This window comes from Dreissena polymorpha, chromosome 10 (assembly GCF_020536995.1).
Source record: "Dreissena polymorpha isolate Duluth1 chromosome 10, UMN_Dpol_1.0, whole genome shotgun sequence".
Lineage (NCBI taxonomy): Eukaryota > Metazoa > Mollusca > Bivalvia > Myida > Dreissenidae > Dreissena > Dreissena polymorpha.
In genome coordinates, this window is record NC_068364.1 from 58,457,692 (window position 1) to 58,477,691 (window position 20,000).

The 20,000-nt window shown below is 38.4% G+C and overlaps 1 protein-coding gene and 1 long non-coding RNA gene across 2 annotated transcripts in view; one reads left to right on the plus strand and one right to left on the minus strand.

The window, feature by feature from the left end:
* Positions 1–20,000, plus strand: part of LOC127848165 (phospholipid scramblase 1-like) — a 162,459-nt gene that overhangs the window by 93,682 nt on the left and 48,777 nt on the right. The window lies entirely within an intron of this gene.
* On the minus strand, positions 8,950–11,071 carry LOC127848182 (uncharacterized). The gene is made up of 2 exons (XR_008034397.1): positions 10,967–11,071; positions 8,950–9,439 (listed from the first exon to the last, which is right to left on the minus strand). It is a non-coding gene; the product is annotated as an uncharacterized LOC127848182 (long non-coding RNA).

A 20,000-nucleotide genomic window follows, 5' to 3' on the forward strand; every position in this document is an offset into this window, starting at 1 on the left:
GGGCTGTCTTGATGACTACCTAATTCGGAGTACAACGTATTGCTCCCAGATTGATTATTTATTTGTTTTCATCAATGATCTTCTTGCATATTTTGAAATTGGATATGGTGTCAAAAATCAAAGTTTTGTAGAGTGAATTTTCATCTTGAAATTATATTCTGGTGTGATAGTATTCGATATTTCAACAATATTATTTAAGATGATGGTGAATGCAAATCGTCTATATATGCAGTTCTCACTGCCATTTTCATCATACTTTCTATGCTTTCAGAACGTCCAAAAAAGGCCATGTTGTTTTTATTCTGTCTATGTTATCTCTATGAAATAAATAGGATGATAAAAAGTGCAAAAAAGCTCTACCCTTTCGTTATGACACACTCTTCATATTTGTGAATGGCGTGTGTTCATTTCAAACTTGCAATTAATTTTGAAAAATCTGATATCACATGATATCTAAAGTTACTAACCAATTATTGTATTATTATGCCATTTTACATTAAAAAAATACTTTTTTACAAATATGTAAAATAATATACAACAGACAATTAGCGATTTACACCAGACACTGTCCACTCTGCAGATTACGCTATGAAATCATGCAAGGCTTCGTGCTCTCATGCAAGGCTTCGTGCTCTCATGCAAGGCTTCGTGATCTCATGCAAGGCTTCATGATCTCATGCAAGGCATCGTGATCACGTTGGTGGACATTAAAAACTCCTCATCTTAGTAAACGGATGTAGATGCATATCTGAGGCGACCCTGGTCGTGTATGTCATAAGGCTCATTTTCGCATGACGAGGGTCAATTAATGGATTCGACGTTGGACAGAGAGTGTAAACATTTAAAATGTCGATTCCGAAATTAGCTTAATGTTATTTTTTTTCAACAGTGACGTTGATAAAACTTGTAAACGTATGTTAATTATTTGTATTATTAGATTTTGTCAACTTCAAAACTGTTAATCAAATAGGCAGGTCAAACTATTGCAAAGTGGCACAATAATCTCAGATGTGGGTGGAGTTGAAAGTGTTTTATCAGTCAGGACCTAATATCACACACAGTTAGCAGAATGTTTTTGTATTTTCGTAAATCGTTTTCATAATATTTGAAAATAGTGCGTCAGGGTCTAAAGCGTAATTAAATAATGAATTGCGTTCAAACGTCGTGGCATATGACAGTTATGCAGCGATGGGCAAACAGAAGTTTGAAAGCGGAAATTGTCGTCGCTGATAAGTATGTGCAGACTGTCTTTTTAAACCTGTTTTACAGCGCAATGCTCATTTTATTTTTGCATCGCATTATTTATAACCAGACACAATTCTGTATTGTGGTCGCTATCACTGTTCATTTATTGTAATAATATCGCTTGAATGTTCACTTTAATATGGCCAGCTTTGAACATGCAAGCCACACAGTTAACTCACAACAACAGAACAACAAACAGCATTTGAAAACATGTGATAAATGTGATATTTATTTAGGAATTTCAAAGTTTACATTTACATGTACATTGCGTCATTGGTATGACGAACTTGTATGTAGTGATGCCACAATTACGTTCCCACAACGTCCCACATCTCGTATCTATTGATGTTTATTCACTAAACATTCGCGCCGTCCACGGATTCATTCTGAAGGATGAGGCCAGTAACGGATTGTAGACGCCCATGCCGGGCATCCCAAGTCCCATACCCATCGGCATCCCCATCCCGATACCCATCGGCATCCCCATCCCCAGACCCGTCCCTAAACCCATGTTGTACGGGTAGTCTCCGAAGTCACCGAAAGGCTGCGCATCTGAAAGCGGAAAAGTATTTAATGAATACTTGTGTTAACCATGAAAACTTTTTTATTGAATGTTTGTTCAAGTTTGCAATGGCATTGTTAGAACACTTTATTTTGTATTTTCCATTTTAAGGAACTCTTACTAATGGCCATATTATTGTTTTACTGATTAAAGTTGGCCGATAGTATTCATTGTATTATATGTACTGAATGGAAGGAAAAGGATGTTGAGTGACGTTCAACATAATCATTTACTACAAGATTAAGTACAATTATTAGTAAGATGATTTCACCTTAACATGCTGAAAATTGTCTTAATTTTTAATATATACTTTAAAAATGTGAAGTAACATCACTGTTATTGTAATTGTTGGATACTTAAAAATAAATAGAAACACCGATATATCGATAAATAAAATGATGTACCGAGTGACAATGATGCACACACTAAGTCACGCTTTACAAATATAGCAGTCAGTCAAACAGTGAGAGAATGGTTTCGGCATAGTTTATAACCAATGTTTTTATTATAATTGACCGTTAACAACGTGGAATGCTGGCGTTTGATGAGTCAGCATACAAGTGCTTTTAAAATCGAGTTGCGAATATAGCATTGAGTCGATGCTTCCATAAATCTTCAAAATCTGGCCAATTAGTACGTTATCGTAAACGTACCACGTTAGAATCACGATCGATCGTTTAATGTTATTCGCAGAGATTTCTTTGGAACCAGCATCACAGGATCAAATCCACACCTTCATAACCAACGTCGTGGTGATAGCCGAGCCATGTGGCACAATAATTTTCCCGTTGTGATTTTTGCTTTTTTAATTTAGGTAACATTCTTTTACCATGAGCCCAACGTATACACGTACTTGAAAATATAAATGAAAATGATACTACTTTACTGATTGTAATACTTAAACAAAATATAATCCTACCAAATCTGTTAGGAAGTTATTGTGATGCGCAAATTGTTTACGAGAGCAAGGAATACAAAAACTCTGCGTGGAGGTTGCCATTACTATTATAACGGTCCAGAAAAATTGGCTAAATCTTATTAAAAAAAAAACAATCTGATTGCGACCCGATTGTCAACTGACCAAATATCGTCCACATTTGGTCATTTCCGGCGGTGATTAATACATAAATGTATAATTTAATAAAATAAGTCAATACATAAAATTCATCCACAAATCAGAAAAGTAAATACTTAAATATGCCGTTATGAAAGCACAGTCATATACTCATATGTCATCATTTAATACACGTTTCTTTAGCCGTTTATTTGTAATATTTACACTGAGAGCTAGGACTATTTATAATGTTAAGATCACTTACGATACTTCTATGATAATATTTCATCCCCCGTTCAAGGTTCTTGTTTTTACAGTTCATTTAAGTAGTATATGTTAAAAAAAATAATTTTAATGAGTGTTATATATGGAATTACAACTCCTATTTGCGCTTGCGGCAAGAACGATGAAAAGCGTCTAAGTTACCATTTTGTATTATTTACATCAGCGTATCTGGTATATAAAAATTGTAAAATGCAAAGCTGCCTGACGGTGTTGATTATAAGCATTGGTTACTGCCGAATACATACTCATGCGGTAAAGCTGTTTATCAAAATATTTTTGCCGCCGGGCGGCGTTTTGCGGCTACTTTCGCGACTCTTAATCAACTCGTCATAATATAAATGATTGACCCAATATTATTGTGTTCATTCTTGATCTGCGAACTGTTTTTTAATATATTTAAATAATGAACATTAAAGCGCTTACAGCGTTGTTATTTCTGCACCTTGCGATATAAGTTATGGAGCATCTAACTACTGTTGAAAAGGCGGCTTACGTAAATTTTTAATTTCGTAAAATTCACTCAAATACAAGTACGTGTGTATACCTAAAATATTGATTTCAGTAAGCAAATGCATCTAAAATATAAAAATATGATACTTACAAAAGCCTGCAACTGCCACAAGTAGAAAGCATACGCATATCCTAAAAATCATGTTGTGGCTGCTTTCGAACTCTAGTCTGACCAGAAAGTGAATGTTTGTTTAAATTCCAGTTATACCCCGACCGATCATTGACCTATGTGAAGATTTGCGAATCTGACTTTAATTGACGACATGGTCAAGACAATAAAAGCAAACGTGAAAAACATCAGGTGTTGTATTAATCAAATGTCATAAAATCGTGCTGATGCGGCATTAAATATTCAACAAAATCATAAGCGTTCACTGAAATAAATTTGTGATTTATATATTTTAATTTATATGTTTGTTTACATTATTTTAAATTATATTGTGTTTGGTTTCTTTCAAGCAATTTTAAATTATAACATATAATATAATAATTATAACGTTTCTTAGTGCATTCGATCTATTTTAGCTAAATACATGTAAGTTTTTCTTATCCATGTTTCAACATGTCTATGCTGGTAAAGCGCCATGGAGCGTTAAATTATAAAGCGTTCGTGACAAACACATTAACAAAATATAATCTACAACATGTATAATGAAATGTCTGGCTATATTGAAGATGCTCGATAAGGTCGCCAGCCCGTATAGACTGACAACCATGCTAATTCTCTCACATACCGATATAGTTTGACTACCATGATAATTCTCTGTTAGGTCACATACCGATATAGTTTGACTATCATTCTTATTCAATGAAATGTCAAACACCGACATAGCCCGACCACCATGCTAATTCTTAGTTATGTCACATACCGATATAGTCCGACTATCATGTTAATTTTCTGTAATGTCACATACCAGTATAGTCTGACTATCATTTTAATTATCTGTACTGTCATATAATGATAAAGTCTGACTTTCATGCTAATTCTCTGTAATGTCACATACCGATATAGTCCGACTAGCGTGCACATGCTCTGTATTGTCACACACCAATATAGTCCGACTATCATGATAATTCTATGTCATGTCACATACCGCATTAGTCCGATTATCAGGCTAATTCAATGTAATGTCATATACCGCATTAATCTGATTATCAGGCTAATTCTATGTAATGTCACACACCGTAATAGTCCGATTATCAGGCTAATTTTATGTAATGTCGTAGAAGTCATATAATAACTGGTAACATAGAAGTAGTGTTTACCGTGATAGTTTGTATGAGTTAAGGGTGGTGCGGTGGTCGGGGTGGTGCGGTGGTCGAGTGGTAACACTCTGGTCTACCATTCCAGAGGTCCCCTGTTCAAATCCCGGCCGGGGCAGTGGAAATTTCAGAAATGCTTCAAGTGTTTCCCACCCAACTAGAGATGTACTGGTATGAAACCCAGGTAATTCTCGCGTGTATCGGTGCTATACACTGAGCACGTAAAAGAACCGAGGTATCTATTCGCAAAGAGCTAGGGTATCGCACCCGGATTCCTTGTATCCCAATACTGTCTCTTCTGCTTGCTGTCTCTTCAGCAAAACCAAAGGACCCCATTGGAAATAAGTGCTTGCACTTTCATGGGTTATCCTTGACCGCAAGGTCAAAATAAATACATACATACATAACTTGACATTCTAGAGTTTATATTGTGTGGTCTTATTTATCAAAAATCATGAACTCAACACGCACCTCGTGCTAATTGCAGTACCATATAGAGCTGTTGTCATTGAAAAATACGCATTCTTTGACAAAACCAGTTAAGTCGCTAGATTAATGCTCACTTTTCTGCACTAAATAAACAGACGTTAAAATGACAATTGGCACGTATTCTTTATAAATAGTCCGCTCAACTCCAGCTTTATGTACGGATACAAGTAAATAATCTTAAACCTCGTTTGAGAAACAAATCGTGAGTTTGCGTAGACAAAAGTTAAAAAATTGCACTAGCACAACATAGCTAATGATGTCTTGTATCGGTATTCAGTGTCGAGAACTACAAGAAAAACGATCTGGAATTAAGATTTCTGTTTTCAAAAATGCTTTTAGCAGATTGACAATCGAACCGGTTTGCGTTATAATCTAATTGCTTATTTATTAAACAAATTAACAAATATCAATAAAATTAAAAACACAATTTTAAAATGCGTATTTTTTTTCTTTGGCTCATCGATTTTTACTTTGTAATGGTCGCATCCCCTTTAAAAAAAGCTTTGAAAAACGATACCTCCGCCGAAGCAATAAGAACTTAAATATATATAAAAAACGGTCAAAATCTAGACTTTTATATGTTTTTGGGGTGCTTTGTGGAATATATTTCACCTTAGGTTACACATTGGAAAATCTAGTGTGATTCAGCGAATATTAATTGATTCTCAATACAGAAACATACAATCACAGCACATTATGGAAACGTGAGGCCCTTTAGAAGTTGTGGTATGGTGAAATTATAAAAAGTAAATCGATCTTCTTGCATTAGTGATTGGAACATTTTCACCCATTTCCACGCCAATGACATCTAACGATTGTTTTACAAACGAGTCGTGTTCTGAGAAAACTGGGCATAATGCTTGTGCGAAAAGTGTCGTCCCAGATTAGCCTGTGCAGTCCGCACAGGCTAATCAGGGACGACCGTTATCATCTAACATTGATTTTCGGTAAGGAGGGACTTCGTTGAACCTAAAAATACAATAAAAGCGAAAAGTGTGGTCCCTGATTAGCCTGTGCGGACTGCACATGCTAATCTGGGACGACTCTTTACGCACATGCATTAAACCCAGTTTTCTCAGAACGTGGCTAAAATATACAAGTTGCTGCTAACAAAAATCGTCGTCTTCTGGTAAATCTACTAAATATTTATTGCAGTTCTCCACTAAACATTGAGACTATTCCAATAGGATTGCGCTAATAACATTATGTGGAGACAATGCACATTTTGAACTATAATAAAAAGACACGGTAATACGTTTAATCTTTAGAAAATGTACAATGAAAATTGGTTTGAATTACAGGCCATCACAACGTGTATTTTGCCGGAACTGCACTGTTGGACTTAAACTTAATAAGTTAACAGATAAGAAAAGACAACGTTATCCAACTTTTGTCTCTCGTATAAACGGGCGTTTGATATCTCTTTTTTCGTCCGTAATCGTAAACGCACTCTGTTACCAGCGTTTACTGAACATGTTATTAGCATTACATGTATGCACAAACTAATTATTATCAAATGCAATCAAGTGAACCATAACATTTGCGTTTACAATTCAAATAATAGTAGAATCGACGAATTCTGGGTAAACAAATACAAGCAGCGCTATTTTGTTTGTTTGATAGGGTTATTATATTTATAGAGTTATTTAGACTTTCAATAGTTTCATACAAATAATGTATGTTTTCAACGCACGTGTTAATTTTGATTAGTAATTAACGTTTACCAAGCTTATAATGCTTTTGAAGCAACTTTATTCCATTAACCACAGCCATGAGTAAATTATTTGTAAAAATATATAATCATGTATTTAATTTTTTTTTTTTTTTTTTTGTAGGTGTTCCTTTAAATAACCGATGTTGATAATGATGAGTTTTAATGAAATTCATGTTTAAATACTATTGTACAATCTGGTGAATTACCTGAATTACCGATTACCTGCCTTTCGCTCTTTTGACAACTTAATATTTTAAATGTCTTACACAGGTTTGACAGCGTTCCGTTCGTACGAAGCATAGTGTATATTTAGTTCACATCGAGTTATTATGAACCTAAGCAAGATTGACAGCAGCATGCGTTACACATTTAACATATTTCTGTAGAATGCGCGACATTTACCTCTATAACTATAAGTATAAGAACAGACGCGCTTGAAAAAAAGTTACTTTCTTTTAACTTCTGGTTTCAGAAATGTAATTGCTTATGATATGTTTCCTTTTACATCTGGACAATGCCTTTATTCCTTTACATGTTTTAAGTACATGAACAGAATCGTTCACAATCTGAAATATATATTTCTTGCATTCACAGAGGGGTTAATCGCGTGATAGTCAAGATGGCGACGTCCATGGCTAGGCAGATATTTTTCGCCGTTTTATACCCTTTATTACTTGTAAATTTATTTGTTTTTTATGTCGCTCACTTTTCAGCTATATCAGCAAGAAAGTTACAAGCGTTTATTTCGTGTTGATATTCGCTCTTTATATCGACTGTACTCGCTGCGGAATTTCTTAGCGGGATAACCTAATTAAAGCTCCATTAAGAAAATTTGCGGTGAGTAAAGTCGAGATATAAAGCACATTTTAATACAAATTAAACGCTTATCACATGTTTACTGATATGGCTGGAAAGTGAGCGTCAATTAAAAAATTAAACACAAGTTATAAAGGGTATAAAACGGCGTAAAACATGTCTCGGCATGGCGACAAAACTACATCCTTAGATTTGTGTTGTTTTGTGTGTTGCGACTATTTGTAATGTTAATGCTTAGCCGGCGATTCCGAATATTTATAAATACCAATAAATACAAACGTAAGCATCTTGTTGTAAATATTAAATTATTTTCTTAAAAGGTCTTTCCAAAAAGAGAGTTAGCCTTTCATTGTAAAATGCAGCTGTTACTATAACCCACGTAGGTGCAGGGTGTTTACACGTGTGATGTCAAGTATATAAGTAATTAACCCCTATTTAAATGCGCCCACACGTGACTAACAATGCGGTCAAAGTTTGTTAAAGTAATAAAGGAATTCAAGAAAGGAATTGTTATAAAGGTAAATGATTAACTACCTATTCAAAACAAGGCGTACAGACCAACATAAACATTCATTATATCAGTTATGAAACCCAGTTTCAACTCTTCGGGACGGTCACAGCGAGGCATCAGAGGTTAAAGGCAGTTTAATAATATTAATCATGGCGAGTGCTTCATCTGTAATGCAAGCGATAATTAACGACATTAACATCGGGACGAAAACAGTCCCTTAAAATTCCATTAGTCTTATTAATGGTTACGTTTGTTTGCAACGAAGTGAACGTAAATTATGCAAATAAAAAATGTAAACGTCTTTAACATCTAACCGTAATTGCCGTGTTATTAAAAGCTTTGTTTGAAATTTCTTCGCGTGGTCATTTGTTTTACGGTTAAATTTGTAAATTTATGTGCTTTGACTATTATAATAAATGGTCTAGACCTGCTTTATTCAGTTATCAAGATACCTTAAGTAGTATGCTCATAGAGGGTAAAGTTGAACGAACAACAACAACTAAATGTATACTGAAGATATTTTTATATTAATAAATGTGTATCATATTGCATATATTTCTAAACAAGTAACACACATTTATATGATAGCGTTCATAAACCTAAACAAAACATAGCGATTGTAAATAGTTAGCACTTTAAATGTAAACACCCAATACTTCAATGAATAATGTATTATAACATATGGAAACCTTTATAACAATGTTGCAACGTTTTCAATGATCTGTTGTCAGCATTGACGAAAAATCACATAACTTCACAATTAAGGGCTCGTTGTTTTTCGGATGTCCAGGCATTATTTGCTCCACATAGCGTTCATCATCCACGGGTTCATTCCGCCAAAGGATGAGCCCATTAAAGGATTATAGGCGCCCATGCCCATGGCATAGCCGGGCATCCCCATCCCCGGAATCCCCATCCCCGGCATTCCCATACCCATTCCTAATCCCATGTGAAATGGGTAGTCACCGAAGTCACCAAAAGGCATGGCCCCTGGAATAAACAAGATATAACGATTATTATTTAAATGACAACGGATATAAGACGACTAAAAATCCGAAAGTCATTCGTAGATATGGACAATTATTTTAACGTTAGACGGACATTCGAACATACGCAAGTAAAACAGTCCCTAGGAGTAAACCCAACGTAACTTAGCAGTGTATTGTACATTTCAGACGCATCATCATACTTAAACCGGAATGATATTGTATAGTTTGTATGAATACATGCGCATATGTTACGCAAGCAATCACAGCGGCATTTCATTTTATTTGAATTGGTCATCAATAAATCCACTATATTAAGTGGGTAGCAATAACGGCGATTTTAATTTGGACCGTTGAAACAATTTTACAGTGAAAACTGTTAAACGACTGAAAACAAAGTGGTTTTGATACAAACCATAAGAGCGTAATATGTTGGTATAATGGTGCAAAGCACACTTTGATCACGTTAGCTTTATACAGATACACTTTGGCGGACTGTTCTATTTTCTGATAACGGTCCTATAAAAAGGTGTGGGTGTGTCACGACGTATCACCGTCAGTTTGTTAATTTGATTGACACATGAGCGTAACTCTGCGAAAACGGGGTTTAATTCATGTGCGTAAAGTGTCGTCCCTGATCAGCCTGTGTGTCGCATACGCTTATCAGGGACGACAAGTTCGCCCAAACAGTTTTTTTCTCTTAAAAGACTACATTTGACGAAAAAATGACAGAAAAGCGGAATGAAACATGTGCTGCATACACAAGCAAATCTGAGACGACTTGTTATGGACATGAATAAAGTCCGTTTTCTCAGACCAGATCCATGTGTATACTTCAGATTGTTGAAAGCAGTATATCAATATTAGTCTTAAGATATCTTAATCGCATTCTAGGCGGACAAAACTTGACAACTTCATTAAATGTGTAACACACATATAATTTTTCATATAAAATAATAGTGCCCATGGGTCGTAGCTATCATTAAACACATTTAAACATTTGAGCAATTATTATTTAAATGTGAAAATATGTTTGTTGCCTTATTTCTCGAAATTTATTACGTTCTAAATGACTCAGGCTTCAATCATGAGTAATATAGCAGCATATCGATTAAACATGATAATACTAAAGTACATGTAATGATTCATGGAATTATCATTGAAATATTTTAAGAAACATACGCCACACACATGTTATTACAATCTTGGATTTTAAACATCATACTTCATAATCAGTAACAATAAAAAAATTCTTTAGAATCTTAAGTTTTGATATAAAATGGTCTTGTGTAATACTTGAACTACGAAATGATTATAAAAGAAACCTACAAAGCACACTATTAAATGCTTTATGCTTTAAATTAGCTGCATAGAGACGGTGTTTGTTGTACACCTTGCAATGTCTGCAATTTTGTCCGACATTATATTTTATACATAGTTGGATAAAATTGTAAAAAACTTTTAAATATTTAGAGCGTATTTCTAAAAACATACTCAAATTATGTTACAACATTTGAAATGAAATACTTACAAAGGCCTGTTATTGCCAACACAAGAAAACACACGTAAACCCTATACATCGTGTTGCTACTGGTTTTACTCTCGTAGTTCTGAATTGTAAATGAGTGTTAGTGTGTTGTATATCTCGATAAGTAATTGACCTAGGCGAAGGTTGCTCGTGCATATCTTGTACTACGTCAAGAAAAACATAGCAAATATGGCACGGGACCCGTTCTTCTATTATTCAACAACAAGTGAATGTATTTATTAATGACCATAAATATTCTTCCAATAGACAAACTATAAATAACGGAGTCATTTGTGATGTTATTACCCCCGGTTCGAAAAAGAAATAAACGAATAACACTATTACTTTGCTTTAAAACGCATGAAGTTAAGGCAAAATCTAAAGAATATAAAATAACTGGGTCTTAAAAAAAGCATGCATAATTAATTTCTTCGATTTTACATATAAAACAATATAACAACTAAAAACTCGAAATCTTAAATAGATGTTGTGATAAACGAGATAACACTGTAAAAGTTACTTGTTTTTTTTTAACTGAAATACTTTATAGCGCTTTGAATTGTGTTTTTCGGCTTCGGGCTTTGTGGTAAGTTCTTTTAATAAACTGCAATGTTTTCAAATTTCAATATAAGTGTGGTTTGACATAAAATAAGGTAACATCGGCATATGGAAACTTATATAATGACAGATTCACTTAATATGTGGTCACATCAGTATGTTATATTGTTAATTGAACCAATAGAAGGATGACTGTACATTATATTGACAAAGACACCTACTATTATGCCATTCTGACTTAATATAAGGTTAAAGCTGCATTATATATTGGTTTGTTGATTTCATGTAAGGATGGTTTGCCATAATATTTTGACGAATGGATCCGATATAATGACATAATGACTTACATGTATATATTGACGAAGGACACAGCAATGTTAAATACCATTTACCGCTCTGGATCAAAAGACGATATATTGCAGAAATCAAGCTCTGGTAAAGCAAGCGATAATTTAGACTACTTCAAAAAAGGCCTCGTCTATAGGCATTGAACTGTGGATCGACCAAGTCAAGAGGAACTGATTACATAATTTTTTGAAGTTCAATACATGACGTGGTATCGGATGTCAATTACAAATAAAAACACTATATTTAGGCACATATATAAGGCGAAGCTGGGCCAGACGTCTTCAATCATCGACCCTCTGCCGATTGATCGTTCAAAAGGTCTTAGGCCCGAGAGCCGTTACACGGTAAGCGTCAAATATATATTTGAGCGATCCTGCTATCTTATTTATAATTGATCTGTTTTGGTCGTTCTGTCTTTTATTTATTTCGGAACCAAATTTCTTCACTTTTACTTTCACTCAACAATATACGAGCTATAATTTTCTTGTGTGCCGTAAATTGTATGACGAAACACATCAGTTAAACGAGACAACATTCGATCGTGTTTTTTGTAGCAGTGTTTTAATTTAAATCATCGAACCAATCCAAAATTGTTTTCGGGTTATTTTCCTTCAATGAATGATTGAAAACTTAAAATAGAATAAAACTGAAATGTTCTGACCAGTCATTCAATTTTGTAAATCGTTTTTTTGGTTAGAATTTGATAGAAACGCTTCCAAATTGTGTGCTATTAATTACATTTAGATTAATTAACAGCAAATCAAAAAATGGAAGTACATATCGGTGTAATTGTATTGGTATTGATATAAGCATTAGATTCAAATTCTTATTGGGGTGTAGTTTATTAATTTGTTTTTAAAGACACGTTAAATTATCAAATAGCGTAATCGATTTAATCTACCTTTTCGATTGAAATCGAAGTTTACATTAGTTTTAGTGTATGGTACGCTAAAATTTATTCTTCCGATCTCTTCGTTGTTTTTTACTTATCTTATTTTTCACAGATGGCAAAATAATCAATATGGATTCCATTTTGTTCTGTTGTAGTTGCTTTCTCCGATTGTTTTGAGATATTGAAATTCCGCCCCGGGCTGTTATGATCATATAGGCCCGTAGGATACGAAAACAGCCCGCTCACTTTGTTATTTGTTATAATAACGATATGTTATATTGAGATAATATATATTTAGCATGATTAAGGACGGTTTATTGTAGCCCGAAAACAAAAACACAAATACACAAAGTATTCAGTTAACAAATTATATCATATATTTTATTCCATTATGTTTTTGTCAAAATTTTAAGTACATATTTTCAGGCCATCTATGTGTTTATATATATATATATATATATATATATATATATATATATATATATATATATATATATATATTTATATATATATATCTAATTCTAGCTAAATTTTGTTCTTGGATCAATAAGATCGACAGTCAAGATCAGTCTTTTCCTTAGAATTGTGTTTGTGTTTCAATCAGTTGCCAAAGCATGCAATTATCTACAGTATGTTAATACTTCTATCGTTATATCATGGCCATTTGATTCGCATCACAAAGGGCGAGGGGCATTGTTAGTATGGACTGCACGTTTGATCAACTCTAACGACACGCCGTAGACTCACTTTCTGCCAATGCTGTCCCTTCGTCCACCCGGCTTATTGTTGCCAGTTGTCTACACGGCCGCTCAGCATATTTTCTCAAGCCCGCCGATTGTTCCAATTTTGTCTCTAAGGCATCCCAGCATATTGTCCCAAGTCCCACTTATACGTACCCTCTGCGCAGCGTCCCTGCCCCACCCGATCTTAATAACGCCATCTCATGGCCCGATTCCTGCGCTAGTCATCCCAATTATGTATTTTAAAGGTTATGACTAACAATTGTCCTGATCAAAACCCCTCGAGTATTGCATCTTCCGAAATTACGTCGACTGTATTAACAATTGAGCTTTACATTTACCATACAAAGACATGTTATAAACTAGTTCTGGCTACCATAACTTTAAATGTCGCTTTTTATGATTTTTGAACGTGTGTGAAGTTAGCCTATTTAGCCTATTTAGCCAATTTAACAGCCTCTTCAGCCTTTTTAGCCTATTTTAGCCCATTTAGCCTATTTAGTAAATAGATTGAAACATACATCCTATTTAGCCTATTTAACCTTTTTAGCCTATTTAACAGAATTTTAAGCCTGTTTATCCTATTTAGCCTATTTTAGCCTATTTAGCCTATTTAACAGCCTTTTCAGCCTATTTAGCCTATTTAGTACATAGGTTGAAACATACATCCTATTTAGCATATTTAGCCTATTTAACAGCATTTTCAGCCTATTTAGCCTATTTAGTACATAGTTAACAGCATTTTCAGCCTATTAAGCCTATTTAGCCTATTTAGTACATAGGTTGAAACATCCTTTTTAGCCTATGTAGGCTATTTAATATATAGGTTGAAACATACATCCTCATTTGCCTAATTAGCCTATTTAGCCTATTTAACAGCATTTTCAGACTTTTTAGACTATTTAGCCTATTTAGTATATAGGTTGAAACATACATCCCATTTAGCCTATTTAGCCTATCTAACAGCCTTTTTAGCCTATTTAGCCTATTGAGTACATAGGTTGAAACATACATCCTATTTAGCCTATTTATCATATTTAACAGCATTTTCAGCCTATTTAGCCTATGAAGTACATAGTTAACAGCATTTTCAGCCTATTTAGCCTATTTAGCCTATTTAGTACATAGGTTGAAACATGCATCCTATTTAGCCGATTTAGCCTATTTCACAGCCTATTTAGCCTATTTAGTATATAGGTTGAAACATACATCCTATTTAGCGTATTTAGCATATTTAACAGCCTTTTCAGCCTATTAAGAAAGTTTAGAACATAGGTTGAAACATACATCGTATTTAGCCTGTTTAGCCTATTTAACATTTTTTTCAGCCTATTTAGCCATAGCTTGAAACATACATCGTATTTAGCCTATTTATCATATTTAACAGCCTTTTCAACCTATTTAGTTAGTTTAGTACAAATGTTGAAACATACGGTACATCCTAATTAGCTTGTTAAGCCTATTTAACAGCATTTTCAGCCTATTAAGACTATTTAGCCTATTTAATACATAAGTTGAAACAAACAACGAACAAGAGTTATCCCCCGGAAGAGACCTAGTGCAAGCTGACCAGCCGTCGAATGCCTGTCGGGCTGACCTAGTTTCGGCATGGGAGTTTTAATTAGGATCGGAGCCAGGTGCAACCTATTTAGCCTATTACGCGACATTTTTGCCTGTGAGTGGGTATGCCCCTTTAAGGGCCCCTTTCGGACGAACAAGAGTTATCCCCCGGAAGAGACCTAGTGCACGCTGACCAGCCGTCAAATGCCTGTCGGGCTAACCTAGTTTCGGCCGGGAGTTTTAATAACGGTTCGGAGCCAGGTGCAACCTATTTAGCCTATTACGCGACATTTTTGCCTGTGAGTGGGTATGCCCCTTTAAGGGCCCCTTTCGGACGAACAAGAGTTATCCCCCGGAAGAGACCTAGTGCAAGCTGACCAGCCGTCGACTGCCTATCGGGCTGAACTAGTTTCGGACGGGAGTTTTAATTACGGTCGGCCCCGTGCATGCAGCCTATTTAGCCTATTTCTCGTATGCGTCATTTCCCAGTGAGCGGGTATGCCCCTTTAAGGGCCCCTTTCGGACGAACAAGAGTTATCCCCCGGAAGAGACCTAGTGCACGCTGACCAGCCGTCAAATGCCTGTCGGGCTGACTTAGTTTCGGCCGGGAGTTTTAATTAGGATCGGAGCCAGGTGCAACCTATTTAGCCTATTACGCGACATTTTTGCCTGTGAGTGGGTATGCCCCTTTAAGGGCCCCTTTCGGACGAACAAGAGTTATCCCCCGGAAGAGACCTAGTGCACGCTGACCAGCCGTCGACTGCCTATCGGGCTGAACTAGTTTCGGCCGGGAGTTTTTATTACGGTCGGCCCCGTGCATGCAGCCTATTTAGCCTATTTTTCGTATGCGTCATTTCCCAGTGAGCGGGTATGCCCCTTTAAGGGCCCCTTTCGGACGAACAAGAGTTATCCCCCGGAAGAGACCTAGTGCACGCTGACCAGCCGTCAAATGCCTGTCGGGCTGACCTAGTTTCGGCCGGGAGTTTTAATTAGGATCGGAGCCAGGTGCAACCTATTTAGCCTATTACGCGACATTTTTGCCTGTGAGTGGGTATGCCCCTTTAAGGGCCCCTTTCGGACGAACAAGAGTTATCCCCCGGAAGAGACCTAGTGCACGCTGACCAGCCGTCGACTGCCTATCGGGCTGAACTAGTTTCGGCCGGGAGTTTTAATTACGGTCGGCCCCGTGCATGCAGCCTATTTAGCCTATTTCTCGTATGCGTCATTTCCCAGTGAGCGGGTATGCCCCTTTAAGGGCCCCTTTCGGACGAACAAGAGTTATCCCCCGGAAGAGACCTAGTGCACGCTGACCAGCCTCCAAATGCCTGTCGGGCTGACCTAGTTTCGGCCGGGAGTTTTAATTAGGATCGGAGCCAGGTGCAACCTATTTAGCCTATTACGCGACATTTTTGCCTGTGAGTGGGTATGCCCCTTTAAGGGCCCCTTTCGGACGAACAAGAGTTATCCCCCGGAAGAGACCTAGTGCACGCTGACCAGCCGTCGACTGCCTATCGGGCTGAACTAGTTTCGGCCGGGAGTTTTAATTACGGTCGGCCCCGTGCATGCAGCCTATTTAGCCTATTTCTCGTATGCGTCATTTCCAAGTGAGCGGGTATGCCCCTTTAAGGGCCCCTTTCGGACGAACAAGAGTTATCCCCCGGAAGAGACCTAGTGCACGCTGACCAGCCGTAAAATGCCTGTCGGGCTGACCTAGTTTCGGCCGGGAGTTTTAATTAGGATCGGAGCCAGGTGCAAACTATTTAGCCTATTACGCGACATTTTTGCCTGTGAGCGGGTATGCCCCTTTAAGGGCCCCTTTCGGACAAACAAGAGTTATCCCCCCGGAAGAGACCTAGTGCACGCTGACCAGCCGTCGACTGCCTATCGGGCTGAACTAGTTTCGGCCGGGAGTTTTAATTACGGTCGGCCCCGTGCATGCAGCCTATTTAGCCTATTTCTCGTATGCGTCATTTCCCAGTGAGCGGGTATGCCCCTTTAAGGGCCCCTTTCGGACGAACAAGAGTTATCCCCCGGAAGAGACCTAGTGCACGCTGACCAGCCTTCAAATGCCTGTCGGGCTGACCTAGTTTCGGCCGGGAGTTTTAATTAGGATCGGAGCCAGGTGCAACCTATTTAGCCTATGACGCGACATTTTTGCCTGTGAGTGTATGCCCCTTTAAGGGCCCCTTTCGGACGAACAAGAGTTATCCCCCGGAAGAGACCTAGTGCACGCTGACCAGCCGTCGACTGCCTATCGGGCTGAACTAGTTTCGGCCGGGAGTTTTAATTACGGTCGGCCCCGTGCATGCAGCCTATTTAGCCTATTTCTCGTATGCGTCATTTCCCAGTGAGCGAATATGCCCCTTTATGGGCCCCTTTCGGACGAACAAGAGTTATCCCCCGGAAGAGACCTAGTGCACGCTGACCAGCCGTCAAATGCCTGTCGGGCTGACCTAGTTTCGGCCGGGAGTTTAATTAGGATCGGAGCCAGGTGCAACCTATTTAGCCTATTACGCGACATTTTTGCCTGTGAGTGGGTATGCCCCTTTAAGGGCCCCTTTCGGACGAACAAGAGTTATCCCCCGGAAGAGACCTAGTGCACGCTGACCAGCCGTCGACTGCCTATCGGGCTAAACTAGTTTCGGCCGGGAGTTTTAATTACGGTCGGCCCCGTGCATGCAGCCTATTTAGCCTATTTCTCGTATGCGTCATTTCCCAGTGAGCGGGTATGCCCCTTTAAGGGCCCCTTTCGGACGAACAAGAGTTATCCCCCGGAAGAGACCTAGTGCACGCTGACCAGCCTTCAAATGCCTGTCGGGCTGACCTAGTTTCGGCCGGGAGTTTTAATTAGGATCGGAGCCAGGTGCAACCTATTTAGCCTATGACGCGACATTTTTGCCTGTGAGTGGGTATGCCCCTTTAAGGGCCCCTTTCGGACGAACAAGAGTTATCCCCCGGAAGAGACCTAGTGCACGCTGACCAGCCGTCGACTGCCTATCGGGCTGAACTAGTTTCGGCCGGGAGTTTTAATTACGGTCGGCCCCGTGCATGCAGCCTATTTAGCCTATTTCTCGTATGCGTCATTTCCCAGTGAGCGAATATGCCCCTTTATGGGCCCCTTTCGGACGAACAAGAGTTATCCCCCGGAAGAGACCTAGTGCACGCTGACCAGCCGTCAAATGCCTGTCGGGCTGACCTAGTTTCGGCCGGGAGTCTAATTAGGATCGGAGCCAGGTGCAACCTATTTAGCCTATTACGCGACATTTTTGCCTGTGAGTGGGTATGCCCCTTTAAGGGCCCCTTTCGGACGAACAAGAGTTATCCCCCGGAAAAGACCTAGTGCACGCTGACCAGCCGTCGACTGCCTATCGGGCTGAACTAGTTTTGGCCGGGAGTTTTAATTACGGTCGGCCCCGTGCATGCAGCCTATTTAGCCTATTTCTCGTATGCGTCATTTCCCAGTGAGCGGGTATGCCCCTTTAAGGGCCCCTTTCGGACGAACAAGAGTTATCCCCCGGAAGAGACCTAGTGCACGCTGACCAGCCGTCAAATGCCTGTCGGGCTGACCTAGTTTCGGCCGGGAGTTTTAATTAGGATCGGAGCCAGGTGCAACCTATTTAGCCTATTACGCGACATTTTTGCCTGTGAGTGGGTATGCCCCTTTAAGGGCCCCTTTCGGACGAACAAGAGTTATCCCCCGGAAGAGACCTAGTGCACGCTGACCAGCCGTCGACTGCCTATCGGGCTGAACTAGTTTCGGCAGGGAGTTTTAATTACGGTCGGCCCCGTGCATGCAGCCTATTTAGCCTATTTCTCGTATGCGTCATTTCCCAGTGAGCGGGTATGCCCCTTTAAGGGCCCCTTTCGGACGAACAAGAGTTATCCCCCGAAAGAGACCTAGTGCACGCTGACCAGCCGTCAAATGCCTGTCGGGCTGACCTAGTTTCGGCCGGGAGTTTTAATTAGGATCGGAGCCAGGTGCAACCTATTTAGCCTATTACGCGACATTTTTGCCTGTGAGTGGGTATGCCCCTTTAAGGGCCCCTTTCGGACGAACAAGAGTTATCCCCCGGAAGAGACCTAGTGCACGCTGACCAGCCGTCGACTGCCTATCGGGCTGAACTAGTTTCGGTCGGGAGTTTTAATTACGGTCGGCCCCGTGCATGCAGCCTATTTAGCCTATTTCTCGTATGCGCCATTTCCCAGTGAGTGGGTATGCCCCTTTAAGGGCCCCTTTCGGACGCACAAGAGTTATCCCCCGGAAGAGACCTAGTGCACGCTGACTGGCGCGACTTCATAGTTATGGACCAACCCCATTAGGAAAGTCAACTAGAAATTCCCGAAAAGTTGACAGTTAACAAAGACTGGTCCAAAACAGCTTTTAAATGCAGTTATTGGCCCAAATCAACCACTTGATCGGAAAGATTGACATTTTTCACATTTAACTGATATATTCCTTCACAAAATACTATCTTAAACATTTAAATTTTATCTTTTCTGCACTTACATATCGATAAAACAGCGATGTGACAGACTTTCTTGAAATGCGAATCTCCCGAGTTTTTTACAGTCATATGACGTTATTTCTATTTTTAGTAACATACCATGATCTCAAGTGTTTTCAAATTCAGAATGACATTTCCCGGTACTTTAGATTATTCTGGGTTGTTTTGTAAACAAATTGTAGTGTAAATACAAACTCAAAGTAAATATTATTCAAAACTACCTGATTCACACTGAAATTAGTCTTATAATCCACCAGACGTAAGTTATTAATCACAAATATTAGATTTTAGAAAACGAAAGTAATGTTTACAATTTCAGCATAAAATGTCAAGGTTGATCCGAAAGTATCCAAATGAAAACTCGTCACGTGACAAAGCGACAATGGCGTATAAATTGTGAATTTCAGACTGATGAGAGTTATTTTCGTCTATTG